A 24,992-nucleotide genomic window follows, 5' to 3' on the forward strand; every position below is an offset into this window, starting at 1 on the left:
ATAACTCGTTAATATTTAATGACAATTTATATTTGGAATCTTATTAATAAATTTATAATGACCACATTCGTCACTCTACAACAATGTTCCCATTTATATTTTAATAATAACAAGTTATAATAAATCCCCAATACCAAGTATTATTGTCTCAAATAAGTTTCCCCTATGTACGTTGATTCAGTTAATTGATACTCCTCCAAATTATTAATCAATTCAATTTGATTAATATTTTTTACAGTACTTCAATCATTAACTAATTTTCTCTAGATTAACTCTGATCGTATTAATTGATAACTATTCAAACTATTATTTATTAATAGTTTGCTAGTCCTTACAAAAATTAATAAATAATGAACTCATCAAACTATAAATACTCGATCTATAGAACCTTTACATAAAACTTCATTGGCTAACTCTAATCACCATTAAGTTATATCGACAAGTTACCTAATAATACATAACGTATTAATAATAACAATTCTACTTATAGTAATGTTATAATAATGACTCTATGTCAATTAAATCTTAATCCATTATCATTAAAATCTCTTCATTTAAAAAAATGTAATATAAAATTACCATCTCTAAATTATTTAATATATATTAAATATTATTTAATATACATTATAAAAAGTTCATTATATAAACTATATTAAAATCTCTTTTCTTTTAATTTTCTCTCATTTAAAAAAATCTATTTACTTAGATTGACTAATAATTAATTACACTTCTTCTACAATTAACTAATCTTAATTAAATTTGATTTAATTAGATTAGATAATAAATCATATAAAACTAATGCATATTAATAAGATTCTAATAAAGAAAGATTACAATAATATCTTTAATTCATTCCATGCTTTGATATATTATTTTTGTGAAGTTTAAGCATAAAAAACTCTTGGTTATGGGAAAGGGAGAAATATCTATCTTTGAATAAAACAGTCTCAGTATGATAGCCATATCTTCCTAATGAACCGTTGGATCGGGTTGAAATTAAAATATGTTGGAGAGGGCCAAGTTGCGCCACTTCTGATTGGAGCGATCGAATAAATTCGATCACAATAAAAAGTTATGAATGACTGAGTTCGGGTCTATCCAAGGGGCAGCGACAGGACAATTTGTGATGAATTAAGAATTTCTCCTAAAAGGTAATTGTTCTCTAAATTTATCCAATAATTTCACTAATGGATTTGGCCATAAATCTTGAAACCATTTTCAAATCTATTTCGAATTTGATTCTAATTCGAACCCAAACCCATTTAGATCTAATTTCTTCCTTAATTGGATCTAGGGTTTTCTATTTTTTTTTTTTTTTTAACCATACATATCTAGATTCCAATTTCAATTATAGATTCAATCATAGAGAGTATTCAGACACATATAACAGACATGATGAAGATAGGAAGAGAAATAGTGCAAAGAGAATATGCAAATATCACGAGTGCACCTGGACACTGATGCTAATCTTCCATGCCTCAGAAGTCCATAGAAAACCCCTTCCTTCTCCATCATTCGCAATTCCTCCAAGATCCAAGCCAACCAAATCTTCCAAGTGACTAGAAGAGCTAGAAGGAACATAGAAGCATGTAAAAAATATATGAGTATATGAACTTCTCCAATGCATGTAAGCTTTGAACCTTCCATTCAGCTTGTAGCTTGTAGCTTCCATTCAGCTTGTAGCTTGTAGCTTCCATTCAGCTTGTAGCTTGTAGCTTCCATTAAGTTTGTCTAAACGCACTAGGAGAGCCTCTATTTAAAAGCCTCTAAGATGCATCTAGAGTGTCTCTAGAAACAACTAGAAGATAAGCATGACAACCAAGCATGAGTCTTCTCCAACCTTCTAGATGAGTCTTAAGGTTGTAGACATCATGTGCTCAAATAAAATGCTAACTTCTAAGTGTAGACAACTTGTGCATTCTTAGAGTACAAACCCCTGTGTTGTCTACATGACAACTCCCGAGAATTTGCCAACTCCTATGTGAGCAAATATTAAAATAATGCACATTAATTAATATAATATTTACTTTACTCTTTTCAATTTTATTTATTTATTTATTCATGCACTAACTTTAATAATTCCACTTTTCAATCTTAATATATTTATATTTTAATCACATGAGATTTAGAATCTTTTAATAATTTTAAATATATTTTCCACTTTTAAATTTCATTTTCCAAAACTTAATTGCTAAAATATTTATTAGCTTTAATAATAATATTATTTAGTCATTTATTTAAAAATGAACTCTAAATATATTATTATTAAAATAAATATTGTCACATTCTAAATTTAAACTTTTAACTTTTTATTTTCAAATTTAATATTTATTTTATTTAATTAATTCGTCGTTGATAAAAGTTGCAAAGAATCACAAAATAAGCATGTACCATCCAAGCATGATGTCTTGTAAAATTGTTGGCCATCCCCTATTTCACATAAAGTGTTGGATATGAATTCTCTTGAAGATCTTGGTGGCTCTTTTATGTCACAATCCTGCAAAACAAACTGAGAATGCAAAACTACCCATATGTGCCTAAAAACATCAAAATGGTTAGAAAATTCAATATGTATCCTACAACAAAAAGTTGTGCATATGTGATTTATTTTCACATAAAAAGGTTTACCCATCTCAAAAAATCTTTGACTTATTCGAATTTGAGGATACATGCCAATAAATTTTGCAAAAAATTGTGTCTGAGTTGAGTCCAAAAAATGTTTTGCATGTGGCTCGCGATTTTAGCTACCAATCCTCCTTCTTACAACATCTCTTTGATTAGGAGAAATATGTGTGTTATTTTCCTAAAAATCTTCAATCAATGATTTCAAGGCTTCACTAATTTCTTTATCCTTTCACAGTAGTCTGCTGCTAAATATCCATAACTCATTTTTTGTTGGATCTTTTAATCTCTCACGCCTTAGCATGGCTCTCCTTAAGGTACCTCTACCAATTTTTAATTTTTTGCTTATCTTTCTCATGAGTCGAGCTTTCTTCATTTGGCTACTTACTATTGTCGATGTGAGTACTCATCTTGTGATATTACTATCTTTGGTGCGTGATTTAGAACTCACTTTTTCATAAACACTCATTAGATTCTTTACAATATTTCTTTCATTTGAATCATCCATCATTCTTAGCCCAAGAATCTTCATGATAGGCCTAAATTTTAAATTCTTCATCATTTCAACAAATATTTGGCATTGACCTATAATATTTAATTCTTCAAAAATAAATCTCCACATACGATTAACTTTTCTTTGACAAGTACGCTTGCTAATTTTGTCAGGCATTGATTTCAAAATGTTACTATCAATATCAATCAAATATTTTGGTTTTCTAAAATGAATTGTAGAAGGTGTTCTAATCTCTTCAATTCTCTCAACATTTTGAACATCAATATAAGGTTGAGTGTATTGTGTACCTTGAATCGAAGATGATGTGCCTTGGCAATAAGATGTAAAAGATGGAATATCACCTACTTGATGTGTTGATGTTGTGCTTTCAACATGACATGATGGAGTGTGTATATCATCGGATCTATAAATCACTGTCTCTTCAACATGAGAGGATGATATGACTTCAACATTGGAAGATGGTGTAGTGGATGATATGACTCCAACATTCGAATATGGTGTAGCGGACGATATGACTCCAACATTGTAGGATGGTGTAGCTTCACAATTCAATTGTCTTCTTGAGCATAACAATCTCATTTGTTCTCTTTGTCTTTCTAATTCTTCCTCCTTATTTCTTTGTACTGGTGGTTCTTGATCCTCTTCGAAAGTCAATTCTTCATCATTGCTTTACAATTTTCTTTTTTCACATAGTAATTTTATTTTATCTCTTTTAATTGTCAAATCTCTCTCCCTATTTGCATTTGTTTGAATCTTTGGTTTCTTCCTGGGCATGATGATGATTTTTACATGCCAAATTATTCAAACATCCGAATTACTTAAAATGTGTAAATTAAAAATTATTCAATTACATATAAAAATTATAATTATTTGAATGAATACACAATATATATCAAATGACTTGTCAAATTTCTAACCATTTCGAAATAACATTTCATTCAAACATACAATTTTCAATGAATTCACTATATATTACATAACATATCAAATCATAATCAAATTTGTATCTATATATCGACAAACAATATTTGAAATGGATTGCACTAACCTTTTCTATTAAAGGAATATTCAAAAAAATTTCAAATCACGTATCCAATGATTGAATTTGGTGTTTGCTAGCTTCCAAAAGTGTAGAAATAGTGTTTGCTATGTTGAAACTCGTGTTTTTTGTTAGAATAATAGAGAGCATAATAGACCAAAAGTTAAAAATGGATTAAATGGGCCCCAAGGTTGGTTTTTGACCATTTTTTGGTGATTTGAGATAGTGCGTACGCACTATGACACGTACGCACTATAAAGCGTGTATGCACTATAGCGCATACGCACTATAGTGCATACGCGCTATCTCAAAACACATCACTCCCCATCCTCCCTACTCTCTATCCTCCCTACTCTCTCTCCCATCCCCTCCCTCTCTCTCTTACTACTCTCTCCCATCCTTCACTCTCTCTCACTCTCCCTCTCCCACCACCTACTCTCTCTACCTCTCTCACCCCCTCTCCTCTCCCATCCCTGACTCTTTAGATCTCTCACACACACTCTTATCCCCCTATCTCTCTCCCTCTCCCTCTCCTACCACCTAATTTTTCTCCCCCATACCCTAATCTCTCTCTTCTCTCCCATCCCCTACTTTGTCTCTCTTACACACATTCCCATTCCCCCTCTCTCTCCCTCTCCCATTGCCTACTTTCTCTCTCCAATCGTCGTACTCTCTGTCACACTCACACTACTACTACCTACTATCTCTCTGTCTCTCTCAAGTTCTCTCTCTTCCTCTCTACTCTCTCTCTCTCCCATCTTGTACAAGATCTCTTTGCCTCTCCCACTCTCTCTCCCATCACCTACTTTCTCTCTCCTATCCCCTACTCTCTCTCTCATCTCCCATCCCCTACTCTCTCACACTCTCACACTCTCCCCCATCCCCTACACTATCTCTCCTCTCCCATCCCCTACTCTCTCACACTCTCACTCTCTCCCATCCCATACTCTATCTCTCTTACACATACACCCCCATCCCCCCTCTCTCTTTCCCTCTCCCACTCCCTACTTTCTCTCCCCCATCGTCATACTCTCTCTCTCTCTGCCACCCCCTACTCTCACACTCTCACACTCTCTCCCATCCCCTACTCTGGCTCTCTTACACACACACTCCCATCCCCCCTCTCTCTTTTCCTCTCCCACTGCCTACTTTCTCTCCCCCATCGTAATACTCTCTCTGCCACCCCCTACTTTCACACTTTCACACTCTCTCCCATCCCCTACTCTCTCACTTTCATAGATACACACACTCTTATCCCCCCACTCTTCTTCTTCTCTCTCATCCCCTACTCTCTAAATCTATCACACACACTCCCATCCCCCCTATTTCTCTCCCTCTCCCTCTCCCTCTCCCACTCCCTCTCCTACCACCTACTATCTCTCTATCTCAAGTTCTCTTTCTTCCTCTCTACTCTCTCTCTCTCTCTCTCTCTCTCTCTCTCCCATCCCTTACTCTCACTCTCTCTCCCATCCCCTATTGCTTTCTCTCAAACTCTCACACTCTCTCCCATCCTTTACTCTATCTCTCTTATAAATAAATACACATTCCCATTCCCCTCCTCTCTCTCTCTCTCTCTCACAGTCCTTTTCCCACTGCCTACTCTCTCCCATCCCCTACTCTATCTCTCTTAAATGCTTCCATTCCACCTCTCTCTCCTTCCCACTCCCTCTCCCACCGCCTACTCTCTCTCTCTCTCTCTCTCTCTCTCTCTCTCTCTCCCATCCCTCTACTATTGCCTACTCTCTCTATCTCTTCTCCCCTCTCTCATTCTTGACTCTCTCTCTTTCACACACACACACACCCATCCCCCCTCTCTCCTTTTTCATCCCCTAATTTTTATCTCACTTTCTCTCCCTCTCCCACTCCCTCTCCCACTGCCTACTCTCTCTCTCACTCTCACTCTCTCCCTCTCCACTCTCTCTCTCTCTCTCTGCTACCCTCTAGTCTCTCTTAAATTTTTACACTCTCTCTTATCCCCTTCCTCTCTCTCTCACACACACACAAACACACACACACACACACACACACACACACACACACACACACACACATTTCTATTCCCCCCTCTCTCCCCCTCTCCCACTCCCTCTCCCACTCTCTCTCCCATCGCCTACTCTCTCTTCCATCCCCTACTCTCTCTTGAGCTACTTTGTCTCCCCCCTCTCCCATTCCATTCTCTCTTTCACACACATGCACTCCCATCCTCCTCTCTCTCAAGTTCTTCCTCTCCCATTTCGTCTCCCATCGCCTACTCTCTCTCTCCCCCATCCCTACTCTTAATCTCTCTCTCCCAACCTATACTCTCTCTCACACTTCCTCTCTCTCCCATCCCCTACTTTAAATCTCTTTCCCCTATCCCACACTCTCTCTTTTCCACCCCTACTCTCTCTCACACTTCCTCTCTTTGCCACCCCTAGTCTCTCTCTCTCTCTCTCTCATCCTATACTCTCTTTGCCACCCCTACTCTTTCTCACTTTCTCTCTCCCCTCTCCAATCTCCTACTTTCTCTCTATCTCTTTCACGCACACACATAGCCATTCCGCTATCCCCCCCCCCCCCACCTAGTTCTCTTTTGCAACTTAGATCTTAATAGTGCGTGTGCACTATAGCACGCACGCGCTATTTAGAACTAAGGTTTAAATAGTGCGTGCATGCTATAGGGTGCACGCGTTATTTAAACCTTAATTAAACCCAAGCCTAAGGCTTGGTTTTGCCTTGGAGATCCAACCCAAAGGTTTGGATTTCATGAACAGGCCTGAGATGTGTTTTCCAACAAACATACAAAAAATGATTATTTTTCTTCTGTGCTCCCCTTCAAAAAAATTTTGTGGTTGAGTATTGATAAAATCAGGTTACATAGCATTATAGGTCTCTATATTAGCTATCTAACCATATAATTTATTTTTAATTTGAACTATTTCAAGCCTTTCATCTATGATTTCTTTTGAATGTATGTTTATTTTTTGTCAAAAACCACCACATACTAATTGGGCTATAGATTTTAGCTCGTTCATTGAATTTTGTAACAACTCAGTTTTTTAGAAACTAGACTCCATTCTACACACTTTGAAAAAAAAAGTTTTGATTTTAGATTAGTTTTCAATTATTTCTAGGGGGAGCACATAGATATTTCATATTTTTGGGATGTGTCTAGTTAAAAAATTCATTAAAAAAAAATACACATTATAAAATTACTCAAAAAATCAGGGATAAAATACATAGTGTTAAGTAACTTTTGACTAGAGCGATTAAAGAATTTCAAAAAAAGTTAAAATTTTAACGGGGCCACACTTTGTACTGTGTTATGTTTTTATGGAATAAATAGTACCACTTTTTGTGGCCCCCTTTTTTGAGGACCTAAAATTAAACCATTTTGAAAAAAAATTAGTAGTTTAGAAACTAGATTCAAAGGACTACGACTTTTGTTTTTGTCATATCTAAAAAATTTGAGCGTAACTATCTTCAAATTCTTGTTGAAGTTCAAAATTTGCAAATTTCAAGAAAAAGGTGTCCACTTATACCCCCTTTTTGGCACCACAACTTTGTGCACTTACCCTAATCTATTATTATTAATAATATAAAAATATATTGTTGCAATGATAAAATTTAAGGTTACCATGTGTTTATTATTTGTTCTAAATTTTATTAATTATATATTTTAAATTCTAATTATAACTTTAGATTATAATTCCTTATTATATTTATAAAATGTAAATGCTTTGTTAATATTTTTGTAAGTGGCCTTAATCTTGGAGGGAATTTTATGATTAAATGTGTTTTGATAACTTCAACAAATATAATATTTCTTTTTACTAAATATTATTATTGTTGGTGTAAATATGTATTTACTATTTACACTTACTTAAGTTTTCTTAGGTTAATGCATTATTTTATTATTTTATTTTGTGAGACACTTAGAAGTTTGTGCACCTTTTTGAGTTGTCATGTTGACAACACAGAAGTATGCAAATCTATTTCAGCACATGTTGTCTACAACACTTGAGTTTGCATCATTCACTGAGTTGTCATGTTGACAACACAATTATTCACACTCCTTTTTTAGCACATGTTGTCTGCAACATTGATTTTCGTGTTACACCCTTGTAAGCTTATCCTCTCATCATCGCACTTACTTTTGTGCTTAATGGAGGATAACCCATATCTGGTGGACATGTGCCTGGTTGTATGACTTATCATGTAGTTGATTCCAAGGCATTCTAGATGTATCTTAGAGGCCTTTATATACAGACACTCCTAATGTACTCTAAATGCATATTGAATGAATATATCATCATTCTGATCATACTCTCTCTTTCTAGTCTACAGTTGTGCTTGTGTTTGAGTTCTTAGTTCCTAGGTGAATTTTTTCCCTAAGGCAAATTCTTACATGGTATCAAAGTTTGGAAATTTTCTCATCACATAGCCATTCGAGACCATTATTGCTTCAGCACCTCAGCTCGAATTTGGAGTACTACAAAAATCGAGTGTCTAAAGCCAAATCTAACATTGCCATTGTGTCCAAAATGCTAATTCGATGAAGGTCAACTATAAATTTTGCTATCTTAGGCCAAAGTCGACTGTGAGGCAATTTTTTTTTGCAAATTGGCACCTAAGGGCCCCAATTTGCAATTTGGGTATGGTCATTTGCAGATTTAATTAATTTATTCTAATCTACATTTTTAATTCTCTGCATTATTTTTTGATTATATTATTTCAAAAAAAAAAATTGCTCTCTAGGCAGGTAGCAGAGAAATTTTTTTGCAGGTACCGAGTTGTGATGCCCCTCTTGGAGATCCTTGGAAACAAGGATGAAATAGAAGCCAATTTTTTTTTTTACAAGTGTAAGTGCACATGACATCAACATACACAGATCACAAAGATCACAATGGAAGACTTAACTACCATCTCGACAACCAACAAAACTCCAAATGCCACTATTTTCCAAAATGACCAATAACGAAGAATGCATAACTAAATTTGAATCGAACACATTCTAAATTCAAAATGTGACACCAAAGGATTGAAGAATGCCTAAGGGGGTACCCCAAACAACTTCCAAAAAGTTTGGATCAAACTGAAAAGTGCCTGTTGCCTGCCTGCACAGTTTTTTGCAAAAATCCAGGTGATACTTTAATACAACACTAGAAAGCATCACGCGACATTCCTAAGGAAGGAGGGTGACACTTTCATGGACTAGGCAATACTTCTCTCAAAGGCATGTGATACTTTAAGGGTATCGTATGAGAATCTTACAAGGAGGTGCGATACTAGAAAGTATCACACGATATTTCTCCAATAGGCATGTGATAGAAATAGGTGATGCATGATACAATTTCAATGGGCGTGTGATACAATATTGTATCACACCATGCTAAAAAATGGTCACCCAAGAAACTCAAGAAACACTTAAAGAAAAATAAAAGACTAAAATTGAGTTTAGAACCTCCAAATCACAGAGACCCTGATCCACAATTCGAGATGTGAACACTAGAACACACTACTGGAAGACATAATCTACATCTAACCATCTAATAAGCAGTGAAGCAAAAATACAAAAGGGAAACATTGCAGAGAATAGGAGTAACATCGCAATGTACATACATAACATAGAAATAACTAAACAACCAAACTAAGTACGTGGTTCCTCTCAACCATCAATATCATCATAAGACCATCATGGGTCCTAGCCATCCCCTGTGCATAACATCTCAAGCCACTGAACAGCTCGTCGGTACTATCGTAATAGGGATGTCACTACTAAAACATGCTACAATATAAGCATAAGAAAATCTAACATGCTAGTACTAAAGTATAAGATAATCCTACAAGTAAATAACATCACCTATCACATGTTGAACATCATAGTAAGGAAATCTAACATGCTAAACCAATAAGCATTAGATAATCCAATACCACAATTCACATCATCTAGTCATATGCTAAACATCATAATATGAGAATGCATCAAATAAACTAACATCATGTAAACATGATATCCAAGCATTCTAATGAAAGCATAAATCACAAGAAAGCATACTTCAAAACCCAAAGCATCAAGTGAAAACATCCAGCAACGGTCACACTAGGATAAAACACCATCTCTATACATTGGTCCCTAGTAGTGGTAAAGGTAGCTATGCCTCCCAAATAGGTGGCACCTGTAGGTCCACACCTATCGTGCTGATGGAGATAAAGATCCAACCACAAACACACAAAAACAACATCCAGGGCTAACACTCATGCCAGATAGTATGATGGCTGTAACCAAGAACCTAAGATAAAGCAAGGAGTATAGGTCCTGGTCAAACACTCAATAGGCTATTAAGTAGGGGCAGAGTCGCTTGGCATCTGAAAGCCCAAGCTTGGATCACATTTGGAAACACTCTCAAGGTAATCCATTGGAGGCCATCACACGAATGCAGAAACTCACTCAAGGTACTCCCTTGAAGGCCAACACATAGAACTTTTGCATTATCTTAAGTTTTATTACCATTCACACATTTTCTTTAGTTATCACTTAATTAAAACGTCCTCTACCAACCCTATGGAACTGAGGTCACCAGGCAGCGAGATAGAATCCCCCTTCATATGCTACCCTACCCTACCCATGCTCATCCTATGACAAGTGCTCGTGGGCATGCATACTCCCATCCCAACCCCAATAATCAAAACTTCTGGCAAGCCCATGGAAGGGTAGGCCCCGCAAGTCACCCAACAGATATGTACGTGCATGTACTCATATGTGGCACACCACCATCACAAAGATCAAAGCACAAGGACTAGATGAGAACACAAAGAAAAATATAGCACCCAACCGAAAGCAACTCAGGAGGATAGATTCTACATGAATCCCAAAGCCAATAAAATCATACATCATGAAATCACTCTACCGGCCTCAATCTAGGAGTATGGATTCTACATGAATTCCAATGATGTAACAAGACCAAGCATCATGAACTCACTCAACTAGTCTCAATCTAGGAGTATGGATTCTACATGAATCCTAATGTCCACAAAACAAAAGAAAAGGTCCAAAAGAAACAATAACACTAGGTATACAATCAATCAATTGACCACAATGTCAGGAGTACAGATGTGACATGCATCCCACTATAAACACAAAAGTGCAACAAGGGTCTAACTGATATCCAAATGGATAATCTAGGTCCACGACCCAACTCATGCCAAGAAAATATGAGAAAATAGGGTAGCATGCAAAATGAGGTAAAAACTTCAAAATTTTGGAAAACTTTGAAATTAAAACCCATTTGGCCTTTGGGTACAAAAATCCAAAAAATCCAAAAATAAATAAGTTCGAACACTGTATGCAAAAATGACCAGCATAATGGTGCAAAACCCTAAACCCTCATCCCAAAAAATAGGAAAATGTTCATACCAACACAACTGGGTAGAACTAGCATACAGAAACTGAGAGGAACACTAGTTCTCAGCCTCCAAACAAATGGCTACCAAAAATAGAAGTAGAAATAGAGTCGAAACAATAAAACAAGAAAGTCCTACCTCATAGCCAAAAGGGCAAAATGGGAATCTAAACCATAAAATAAATAGCCCGTAGAAGCAGCTGAAAATTACGACAATCCAAAGTTTCCCCGAGATGGATCCAATGAGCTCAACCTCACAACGATCCCCTGCCCATAGCTCCCACAACGAACAAAACAATAGGTCCTCATGAAGAGGATTTTGGGTTTTACTCTCCAACTTTCTAATTCAAAAGTGAGAAGTGAGAAATTAAATTCCTTTTTAGATATTTATTCACTTTTCGAGTGAATAATTGATAGCTGGTGGACTGTCCTGCCATGTCAACACTTACATAGGTAGCCAATCAGCAAAGACACTTCAATGCCTAGTCATTAGACACATGTCATAGCCATACCTTACCACATCACCAGCTCGTACGACATGTGCCAGTCTGTACACCATGTTAGATTTTCGTACTACCACGTCAGCCCGGGTAGGATTTTTTTCATTGATGTCATCATTTCATTGAAAAAAATTGACAATCTCCCGATCGTCATTCCTAGTCAATTTTTAATTGTTGTGACAACTATTTGACCATCAAATTTAAGCACACAATTTTCCTACTAGACCCCTCTCCTGATTTCTTTTTACTTTGGAAGCCTGACTTTGTGAGCCCATAACTTAGACATCTAGACTTCGATTCAGGTGTAATTTTTTTAAAAATTGGGTAGAATTTCCTAAACTCTCTAGTGGTGGTGTTCTTTTCTAGATTTGGTGCAAGGATTTTTTAGAAATTGCATTTTTTGGCAATTGTACCTACTTAATCCTGCATTTTACAACTTCAAACACTCCATTTGGCAATTGTACCTACTTAATCCTACATTTTACAACTTCAAACACTCCATACAGGCTCATTTGGTCACCTTTTCAGGTTCTATTTTTTTTGAAAGTGTGTTATTTTTCATCTACTTTCCAGATTTGTAGTCAAATTCTAGGGTTGTGTGTACAAATTTCTCACTTTTAGAACCAAGGCATTTTCTGCATTGTAAAGCTTTGATTTCTTTTTAGAATTGTTGTACATCTAAACTACAATGCTTAGTGATAGATTTGGGCCTCAAAGGTAGTTGTGAAAGAAAAAGTAGAAATTCCACTTTGTTCATTTTGACAATTGGTCCATTGTACACACACTACTTATAAAGTGCCAAAAGCATATTTTTTTGGGGGGGTGTTTTCATTGAGTGAAAAGGGGGGTGTGCACTGTGTTCTTGTGTCTCTCTTTTGTGCTCTTTTCTTTTCTACATCATGGGTTCATTTAAATGTCCACCTCTAACTTCATGCAATTATTCTACATGGAAAGATATTGTATGGAGTAGATTAATGGAAAAAGGTTACAATCTTTGTGTTGATGGTACAATTACCAAACCTATTGATGCTAAAGAACTCATTGAATGGAAAAAAAAAGACCAACAGTCTTTAGAAATTATCAGGAGTTGTGTTCATAGAGATCTCTTCTTTAACATTGCTAGCTGTACAGAATCCAAATCTGCTTGGGACAAACTTGAATCATTGTATGGTAAGGTGGATGAAGAAAAGAGATTTCAGATTGAGGATGATCTACTTCTCTTGGATCCAAAGAACTTTGACACAATTGAGGATTACATCAACAAAGCCAATGAGTATAGGGAACTTCTTAAAGATTGTGGAAATCCCATGAAGGATGACAAGTTGATTCATCACATCCTAAAGAGGCTACCTTCAAAGTATGCTTCTTTTTTTTGAGTTTTAATACTCATAGTTTGACCATGGGAATTGCTTACTAGAAGCCTACATTTGATGCATTTGCAGAGATGTTGATTGTTGAACAAACTCACTTGATGGATTTAGGAATTCTCATGACATCAAAAACCAAAGCCTTGGTGGCTAGTGATGAGCACCAATCAAGTCAAGGAGGGAAAAGCTCTAGCAACAACAAGAAGTAGTGGAAGCAGAAATCACAATTTGAGACACAACAATCCTCCTCATAGTAAGACAATTCTTCTTCCAACAAGAAGAGAACTAATGAAAAGAAGGACAGACTTTTTTATGCATATTACAAAAAGCCAAATCATGATGAGCATCATTGCAAGACTAAAAGAATCAATGAGTTAGAAAATCTACTCAGGAAGAACAAAATTCAAGTTCCAGGTACTTCCAAGAATTCAACTCCAACCTCTTCAAAGGGAAAAGGGAAAGAACTCATGGAAAACACAAGTTCTTCTTCAAAATGGATACTTGACTCAGGTGCCTCCTATCATATGGGTTCTTCAAAGGGAGACTTTTCTTCATTGAAGCAGTCATAGGTACCACACATCTTTGTGAGACATTATACCAAAATGGAAGTTGAAGGAAAAGGACATGTGAAAATGGAAAATGGGAAATTCAAAGATGTTCTCTACATTCCAAATCTTATCTCCAATCTCCTCTTAGTTTAAAAAATCACTCACCTTACAGATGGTCACAAAGTTGAGTTCCTTCTAGATTTAGTGATGGTGAGCAATCTTATAGATGATTCATCGGTTCTAGTGGGAAAAGTCAATCATGACAAGAGGCTTTATTCCTTCTCCCACTTTTTGCCCATATCTCCTTTTCAAGCCTTGTTGACTCACTCTACTTCACAAAACACATTATGGCATGAGTGGTTTAGTCACCTTGCCTTTGGCTCTTTTTGGAAACTTTGCTTCAAACACATGGCCAAAGGTCTACCTAACATTACCTTTTCTAAGGGGGAATGTTCATCATGTTCAGTGGATATGCATCTCGAGGAGAAGTATGATAAAGGCAAGTCTTCTAGAGCTCTAGTTGTTCTCCAGTTGGTTCACATGGTTTTAACAGGTCCTTTTGTAGTGACTTCAATCAACCAAGGCTGCTATATCCTTACTTTTGTTGATGACTTTTCATGAATCACTTGGGTCTACTTCCTTCATCACAAGAATGAAGTGGTTCATAAGCATCAAGTCTTCAAGACTCATGTTGAACACAAATCCAGGAAAGCCATCAAGGTTCTATGGGTAGACAATGAGAAAAAATATGTAGATAGAAGAATTAGGGACTTTTGCAAGCTTGAGGGAATCGATCTTTAGAATCCACTAGCATTTAGTCCACACAAGACATGTGTTGTAGCATTGACGATTAGGACTCTTAAATCCATGGAAAGTTGCATGATTAAAGCCAAGTCTCTTGATCCTATAGTTGAAGTTGAAACAATTAGTAGTGCTACTCACATACTTAACAAGTCTCCTCATAATGCCCTAGATGGCTAGTCTCGTTTTGAGGCATGGTGTGGTAGAAAACTAGTTGTGAGTCACTTCAGAGTCTTTGATTGTCCAGCATGGGAAAACCTATCTTCCAGGGGATGCAAAGCACCAAAATCTAGGCCTTGTACTTTCATAGGATGTGAAGACAATGCTAAAGTTTATAGACTTATGGATCCATAGAATCATGAGATTTTTGTGGAGAAGGATGTTCACTTTGAGGAAAGTTCACCTAGCTTATCCTCTACTCCTCTATGCACTTCATATATTGTGGAAATTGATAGTGACACTAGTGATAGTGCTTCAACATATTCAGACATTTGGGGTTCTATCAATAGTTATAGTGAGAAGTCATGACATCAGTCTAGTCCACATACATACATTGCCATAGTGAAAGGTCTAGCACAATAGGGTACCTATTGTCTTCCAATTCTAGCTTCAATTGATGACTACATGGCAGACATTGCAGCTTTGTTCATGGAATCACACATTGTAGACTTGGGGGATAGCCTTGATGATTTACATCTTTTCTTTGATGAAGATGATCCTTCTACATTTTTTTTGAGGGCTCACTCTGACCCTCGTGTCCATTCTCTACACGATCAATCTTCATAGGTTGGCATGATTGTGGATCCTTATGAACAATAGTTATTGAATGTCTCTTTGTCAGTTGAGGAGATAGATGGTTCATTGGAATAGGTTCAACAAACATCCTTGCTAGATCTGCATTCATTCTTTTCAGCATAGTTGGAAGGGGTGACCATCAAAATCAACACAGGGATACTTGAGCAGGTTTTAGGACCAGCATTCATCTTTAGGATTGTGTCTTTGCCATTGTTTCTTCCAAAGGGGAGAAACATCATCCATCATTCATGGACCAGCTTCTTCCTTTGAGTGGCTTTCACTAACAAGCATTCTTCATTTGATGGGGGGGGGGGACTACCTTGTCTTTCTTCCTCTTCTTTCTTATGGGGGGGACTTTTTCCTCTTATGAGGTTTAGTTCTTCAGATTCTTCACTTTTGTATATACTGGATGTATGTCATAATGGGGGGTCTTGATTACTCCATCCATCCATGCATCCCTATTCATCTCTCTTTTTGGGGGAGGGTTTTTCCCATGAGGTTTTCCCTCTTTCTCTACTTTAGGAGAGATTGTATTTTATTATGTACATGGATACCTAACATGGCCTAGTAACTAGGACCCATTATGCATTTCATTCTAGTTTTCATAAGCTTAATTGCATTCCCCTAAGTTTCACTTAAGGGGGGTGTTGGTGTAAATACATATTTACCATTTACACTTACTTAAGTTTACTTAGGTTAATGCATTATTTTATTAATTTATTTTGTGAGACACTTAGGAGTTTGCGCACCTTTTTGAGTTGTCATGTTGACAACACAGAAGTACACAACTCTATTTCAGCACTTGGTGTCTACAATGTTGGAGTTTGCATCATTCACTGAGTTGTCATGTTGACAACATAGTTATTCACACTCCCTTTTTAGCACATGTTTTCTACAACACTGATTTGTGTGTTACACCCTTGTAGGCTTATCCTCTCATTATTGCACTTACTTCTGTGCTTAATGGAGGATAACCCATATCTAGTGGACATGTGCCTAGTTGTATGACTTATGATGTAGCTGATTCTAAGGCATTATAGATGTATCTTAGAGGCCTTTATATACAAGAACTCCTAGTGTACTCTGAACACATATTGAATGAATATATCATCATTCTAATCATACTTTCTCTTTCTACAGTTGTGCTTGTGTTTGAGTTCTTAGTTCCTAGGTGAATTTTGTGCTAAGGAAAATTCTTACAATTGTATTCAATGTATATCTTTCATATACATGTAGTCTATTATTTTTTTAAATATGACAATACATAGTTATCATAATCTTATATTTATTTCTTTTATTATCCATTGGCATGAAGTATCAAGTCTTTACTTCTAACTCTTATAACTAGCCTTTTGTTCTTCGTAAATTATTTCTTATCTATATCTTATATTTATTTCTAGTTTATATTCCATTGGAAAAAACTATGATGCATTGTGTCTCTGTTTGAAATAGTCTCATTTCTAAGGAATGGAAGAAGTTATTCATATTACTCAAAGTTATTCTAATATGTTGTTTCATGGTATTTGATTTTGTATTTAAGTTACAAGAAATGAAAAAGTACTTAAAAATTTCTAATGTTTGAAACTATTTCTTTACAAATAGATTTATTGTCATGTTTATCTCCTTGTCAAAGATTGTGTGATTGGATAATCTTTGAATATATTTCTCATGTATGAATTTGTTAGGTAGTATATGAGCTTTAACTATTATGAAAGAAAATGACAACCTCACAATAAAAATCTAATGTGTTGCACTATAAATGGTAAATAAAAGTTTTACAAAGAAATGTTATGGACACATCACAATATAGATGACCCATAAGAAAGGTGGATATATAAAAAAATAAGGGTGTAAAAATCTCTTTTCATACTATAATGTTAGGTTGAAGATAAAATTGTGTGAACATCAAGCACCAACAAGAATGTTGGGTAGAGGTTGCATTAGATTGAAATAGATGCATAAGAGAAGAGGACAAGGTGTCCTTTAGTGCCATCAAATTGGAATAGGATTGTTAACAAAGCACTAAAAGGTGAAGCAATTATTATTAATTTGTATTAAAATTGATTTTTTTACAAAGGGAGATCTATCAATTTGAGCACTAACCTGCTAGATTGGAGAGTAACATCATTTTTTGCAAGGTTGACTTGTGAAATAGGTGAGCCAAAAGAAGCACCAAACTTGAATAAATATTCAAAAGGCATGTAACTAAATTTCTTGGAAACAATAATTTGAACTAATGAGTAACTTGGTGTTCCTTTCTATCAAGATGTTGACTAGAATATTGGCATGTTTAGAGGCACATTTTTACAAACTAACTTTGATTAGTACATGGATTTGTAAAAGATAGTGATTCAAATGTTGATAATTTTTTTTTATTAGTGCATGGATATCAAGTGGGTGTCTAAGTTATAGAGAAAATAGAAAAGAAAGGTCATGTGCACAACCAAAAGAAGAGGGAATGATCATTGATGTTGACGATCAAGGAATATTAGTGATGACATAATATTGGAAGAAGTAACATTAAAGAGAAATATAGTATCCGCATTATTCAAACCGAAGGAATATTGGTATTGATATCTCTTTTGTTACTCTTTCTTTATCTTGGCCCAAAACTAATATCAAATAAAATAATATTTTTAGTGGCCCCTTGCTGTTGAATTCATTAAAATCCTTGAAAAGGTTCTAAATATCATTAATCTCATTTGAAATTGATTTCAATCATATAATTTTTATTCTTCTTGATAAGAGGCCAAGGCCAAGATTAATTATTATGTATTACCATTAATTATTATTTTTATTTATTAAGATCGAGGAGACTTAAACTCAAGGCCCTCTAGATAACATACTCACAATTTACTATTGTGTTGTATGCTTTTGGCTAAATTATTTTTCACAACTTTCCATGATGCAATTTTTAATTTAGAACCACTTTATTATTTATTTTTGGTTCAGAATGCCCATGTCTCAGATGAATACTTCAACACAAAGAGGTGTTTTTTCTTGTATGCAAAAAGGTTGCAAGTTCATGTTATGTTATTCTTGAGAAACTATTCCCAAGAAGATTACAACCTTGCCAACAACATGTAAAAAGTTGGAATACTTTAGTATTTCTCCTAATTGTCCTATTATGAGATATTTGTAGTCTTTATATGTAATGAATAGATTCTTTAAGGAGAATAAGCAACCAGTGAGGTTTACAAGTGGCTTCAACAGAGAAAGTATCTCATCCCCATGGAATGAGGTATGCTTTGTTCTCATGAAGTATCTGACCTTAGAGGTTAAGTTTGGGGTATTGTATTTTTACCATTTCCCTTTGTTGAATCACTTCAAGCATCATGATAAAATTTCAATTCAATTTTTCCTTTTGCATGATCTTGAAGCCATTGTAGTAGATGTTAGGGATGGGAGAAAAAAGGGTAAAGGGTATACTATCTTACACTAGGGTTTAATTTTACGACTTTATAATTTTCATCTTTCCCTAGATCCTCCCCATTCTATCATTAATAATCAAGAACCACCTTATTTTCCTGGTAATGGTGGGGGTTGTTCTGTGACCCTGATCCCTAAGAATTTCACTTCCTCCACACACTCGGGAAACCCAAAAAGAATAAGAACCAAATTTTTTTGAAAGTTGATAACAAGGAGGAAATTGAACTAGCTAATTTGGAGGAAGAAAATGAGAGGGGTAGAAGGAGGTTTGTGTGACTTTCTTAAAGTAGGGCTAGGATGAGATAATAGGTCTATAGGAAGTGGGAGATTGATAAGGATATAGAGTCAAAATCTTGTGAGAGAGAATAGAAAAATATGAAGAGAAGAATGGGGAAGGAGGAGTATTTAGAGGGGACGGGGACTAAGGAGAATAACTTGATGGTGAATTTTACTTCCAATACGGTCCTTTCTTTGGGAAATCATAAAGATGATTCGTTGATGATGATGACTTCCCTTGTGCATGTGGATAAAAAAAATAAGAAGACAATTTCTACTAATACCATGGCATTGTAGGTATAGGCTATAGAGGCTAGAAGGGAAATAATTCTGGTTGTCAGGAGCTATCTGGTAATGTCAAGGAAATCAAGTAGGAGATGGTGAACCTCATGGGAAAATTTGAGGTTTTGGATGAAAGTTAAACAACTCTATGCAAGTTCTCTCTTAAAGTCACTCATGGTGCTAATTTCATGCTCCATCTCTTAAAGAAGGAGAATGACCTTGGCATGTAGGATTCTACCAAGCTATATGGATTTCTAGCAAGTAACTGGGCCAAAGTCTTGCTGGCCAAGAAATGAAAGGAGAAGGCCAATGTTTAGGTTTGGTGTCCTTTTAGCTTTTTCTAATGAGACTCTATTGTTGATTACATCCAAATTTTACTTTTATTATTAAGTCATTAGGCCTCAAAGACTATTTAATTTTATGGTTAAAACTTTGCAGTAGATATGCTCATAGTGGTACATAGCTAGATTGGTTTTTATAGTTTAGAAAAACTTTATGAAGTTAAGTAGATACTTTGTTAGTTATGTTTTGGTTTTACTATCCACTGGTAATTTTGTGTTTATTTTTGGTGGATATGTGACTATGTATGTTCATACTTGGGCTTGGTTTACTAGTTGGGATACTATATTTTTTAATATGATGGGTAGGGTGGGATGTTGGTAGTGTTTTGATTTTAATATGTTGTTAATGATTTAACCATGGATATGTAATGAGGGCCAACCCCTTATTTTTTTTGGACTAACTACTGACATTCCCCTTCAAGATTCGAGACATGGCTTAAATACCTCTTGTGCTCTATAATTCTAGTGGTTTAATTGGGCATTTATAGGTCAATCTTTTGGTGCAATGACAACTCTAGCTTGTAACAAGTGGTATCAAAGCTTGGTCATAGGTTCAAATCTCCTTGGGTAATGTTGGGGGTGGGGGGGTGTGAGGGGGTGCTTGGACTAATTAAAAATGTTCCCCTTCAAGATTTGTGACATGGATTAATTGCCTCTTGTGTTCTATAAGTCTAGTGGTTGTAGTGGGCATTGACAATTTGATCTTGTGGTGCAACAACAACTCTAGCTTGTAACTATTTTGGCTTCTATTAATGTAAAAAACATAGGATGTTAGATCCATGCTCATGGATTCATGATTAGTTTATTATGTTGGGTACTTTAACATTGTTCACCATCAACATTAAGAGTTATTTTTAATTAGTGATAAAATATTATTTATTCCCTTAACATACCTTGAATTGCATTTCAATGTGATTGTAAGAGTGATCCAAGGAGTAAAATATTATCTAGAAGGTGTGGAAAACTATTGCAAATAACAATAATAAAATGAGTTCTAACTATAATGCTAACTTGCATGTCTCCTTCAAGTTGGTAGAAATTTATTGGGAGATACCTAAGTTGGAAGTCCTAATTTATAAAGGGGACATGAAAATAAAAAGACAAAGTATTTAAATAACCAATACAAGGAAGAATGTATTCATAAGAAGCCTTCAAGTTTCAAGTTCCATTTTTGGGTATTATATTTTGATAGTATGTTCACATGGGTTTGTTTGAATCTTTTAATTTGTAAATTCCTTGAAACCTCTAAAGATTAAATTTTAAGTGCATATTCGACCTTTGTTTTCCATATCCTATTGTAGCTAGTTCATTTCTAAATGTATTTGTGATTAGTTAATCAACTAGAATATTGTAAAATATTCACATTGATTTTATGAAGTGCCTTTTTAAAATAATGAATTAAATGTTCATGTTATGTAAGGATTACTAAAAAACATATGTTTTAATTAGATTATTAATCTATATATTTATATTCTTATCTATACAACCTAGTTGTATTGTTTGTTTAGAAGTTTTAGAATACAAAACATTAAGATATACTCTATAGGTAGATACAAACCACAAAATAATTCCTTTAAATGTTTTATAGTGTATTCATATTTAAGGACTAAATCCATTAATATCTAGATTAACATGCTATAAGTTACATTATTTTAAGATCTTTCACAAATATTCTGACTAAATAATGCTCTCAAATCTATAAAAGATTAGAATATAAATTACAATTCAAAAAAATTGTTGGATCTCCCTAACAATCTTACCATCATTTTTTTTAAAGGTAAATTTATAGAAATAAATTAGAACTTGGAAGGAAATCATCCTCTTAAACTCAAGGTTGAGTCTCAAATGTTTGAAAAGAAATATATTTCATGCATAATATATTGCAAGTTAAATTTATACACTTCTATGCACATGTAAAGGTATTCTCTTCTAAAAAATTGGCATAGGTTTCTTTAAAAGAATTTGATTTTCTTTGTTCACTAAAATGAATTTGTAACAATTTTAGATAAATTTAGTAGCTCAACATTTTAATTAGATAAGCACTTTGTGATCTTTTTTCATAGATGATGTAGGATAATGAATGCAACCATGAGTGAGGGTTAAAATTATTAACCAACTAGAATGAACCATTTTACTTGGATACCAAAAGGGTATCAATGCCAAACAATTGATTGCACAATAAAATTTCTTTCCGTTTCATTTTTCCACATGTAGGCTTGTGTATTTTTTTAAATTAATTTACCCTTTTTCTAGTATCCTATTTTTATATGCACTCCATAATTCCCATATTATCCTTGAGCATTTCAATATCTATATAAGTGGGGCTATTATGTTTTCCAAGGCATCATGATTCCTAAAGAATAAATTCAAATATTAGAGAATGATTAATTCCTACAAATTAAGGCTAGTTTGAATTATTAGTACAAATCAGTAAGTACCAAAGTAATTTCTTTCTCTTCCAAGTTGCTTAACTGATCCCTTGGGAACTTTCAACCTAGTATCATAGGTCATTCTTGTTATTAACCAAGAATGAATGCCAAGTTGTTATTGAGAGAAGAATTTTTGGCCATCACAACTGCACGAACAATACCTATAACTCAATCAATTTTACCATGATTTTATCTACCCCAAACACATGAGTCTTCATATATTCTTTATTCTCTTCTCATAATTGTATCATTCATTCTATTTAAATACCTAAGGAGGTTTATTTCATTCACATGTATAAGACATGAAATGAGGTCAAATATGTGCAAATTTTAAAATATTTCCAACTCATTGGAAAATAATTAATAAAGAAAATATCATTATAGTTAATCAAGAAATAAATTTTTTTCTTCAAACATAAGACATTTCTTAGGGAAGTGAAAGTTATCTTGAAAGTGACAAGAAATGATGAAATTATGCCAAATTTGAAAATTGAATTTCATTACCAATTTATTGTTGGAAGTCTTAATTGGGAAACAAGATACTAAGAGGGGCAGTGAACCATGATGTATAGAAATTTTATCCCTTAAAAGAACTTTACTATATTCATCATATTTTCTATCTCATATCTAATTCATGCATAACATAACTTTTAAAATCAAATGTTGTAACATATAGATCTAACTACCAGTCACATGCATGAAATGTAAATACATAACACAAAGATTTGGTTACCCAAAAACCCTCCATGGTGAAGATAAAACTAGGGTAGGGATGACACTCACAAATCTTTACTATTGTAGTAATAAAGTTAACCTGTTAGGGTTATAATTTTGATTACTTTTGATGATCTACCCTATGAGGGGTCTTCCTTATTAAAGGCTATTAAGACTATTGGGTCTTACCTTGTGAGAGGATTTTACACTTATAATAAAGTAAGGAATCAGTTAAAATATTTATAAAAGGTTTGTCAAAACCACTTTGTTAAGAGATTATCCTTGACTCAATTATGATTTAGTACCTAATCCTTTAGTCTGCACTCTACTACTAATTAAAATTCTCCTCTCTTCAATTCTAATCCAATCTTCAATCTAATACATCTCTATTCTTTCCTTCACTATTTGATAAGGTCGCTATCTTTGTTCTACAATAACAAAAATTGACTCTTTTGCCTTCTTCACAATGTTCATACTTTCACACATTGATCTACTATGTGATCACATGAATAACTTTCTCACTCAATTTCCACACACATACATATATGAAATAGGGTTTAGATCTATCTATTTGAAGATTTTTTAAAGATATTTCTAGACGCTTCCTTTTTGCCTCTTCATTTAACTAGTTATTCACTACTTAGAGGGATATGTGACCCACATCATAAACACATAATAGCCTTTGTAAAACCCTCCAAAAATATTAAATATCATGTCATTATCGGCTTGAAATAGTTTACCTTAAAGTTTGTATCATTTTCACTAATAAAAAAGTTTGTATCATTTTTGACTTGAATGCCAACTCTCTATTGCTCGACACTTACTATCTTTTATGCTAGACATTAACTGTTCTTATTTTTGTAGCTCGGTCTCAACTATAATTGACCCCTTTTGTGTATGTTAGTTTGTGGTGATTGATCAAGGAAGTACTGTACATACTTCATAAATCCTTTTGGGTACTTTGGGATACTTGTAGAGACTTAAAATTGTCCTAAATGCTATATTAATTCATTTAATATTTTCTTTGACATTATAGTTAATTATATACTAATTATTTATATTTTTCATATTCTTCTACTTATTTAATTAAATAGGTTCACTTTCCTAATGTATTTAAATTTAATTTAAATACTTCCCCCCAATGTATTAAATTTATTTAATACATAGTGCTCCATAAATCCTCTTTTAAATAAATCTTATTTATTTAATTCCCTCCATTCCATTAAAATTTCTAAACCTATGACTAAATTAAATCTTATTTAATTTAGTCTTAAACCTATGCTAAAACCTAGTCTACACCCATCACGTTCATCCTTCTAAGCCTACCCACTACTTAATCCCACTTATTTATCCTAAACACCTTGCTAAACCTAGTTTAGTTCCTAAGTGCGTGCTCACACATGTGTGAGGAACCCTTCACACTTCCCACACCTCTCACACCTTCCACACTTGTTACACCTTTGTCCCCCACTCCTTCCTTTGAGTTTGCTCATACATGTGTGAGAAAACTTTGAATGTTGACCTTTGCATGACTTGTCTCCATGTCTTCCTTGTGTAACTTATGTGAATGCCACATAGATGCCACCTCCCCAAGGCCTTTCTCAAGCCTATAAATAGAGCCCTTGTCTCAACCATTTTTTATCTCCCTCATTTGCATTGTTATCATGCTAGTGTGATTCTAGAGCTTTTTAGTGATTTCTATGCTTAGAACTAACCTTTGGTAGTTGTTTGCCTTACTTATATTTATAGTTTGCATTAGCTTTCATGGTAGTATGATGTTCTAGGCTTCTTTCTTGCATTACATTTCCATCTCATATCTTAGAATCCTTTGGAGATTGGCTCACTCCTAGCCATTTTCTCAAGGTTTTCTCCACTCATTTAGTCTTAGATTCATATCATTTTACATATCATTTTATCATTCAAGGGATTCAATAGTTGTGTTTTGAGAGAGCA

Source organism: Cupressus sempervirens, chromosome 1 (assembly GCF_028749045.1).
Source record: "Cupressus sempervirens isolate cs-2001-9-10 chromosome 1, ASM2874904v1, whole genome shotgun sequence".
In the NCBI taxonomy this organism is placed as follows: domain Eukaryota; kingdom Viridiplantae; phylum Streptophyta; class Pinopsida; order Cupressales; family Cupressaceae; genus Cupressus; species Cupressus sempervirens.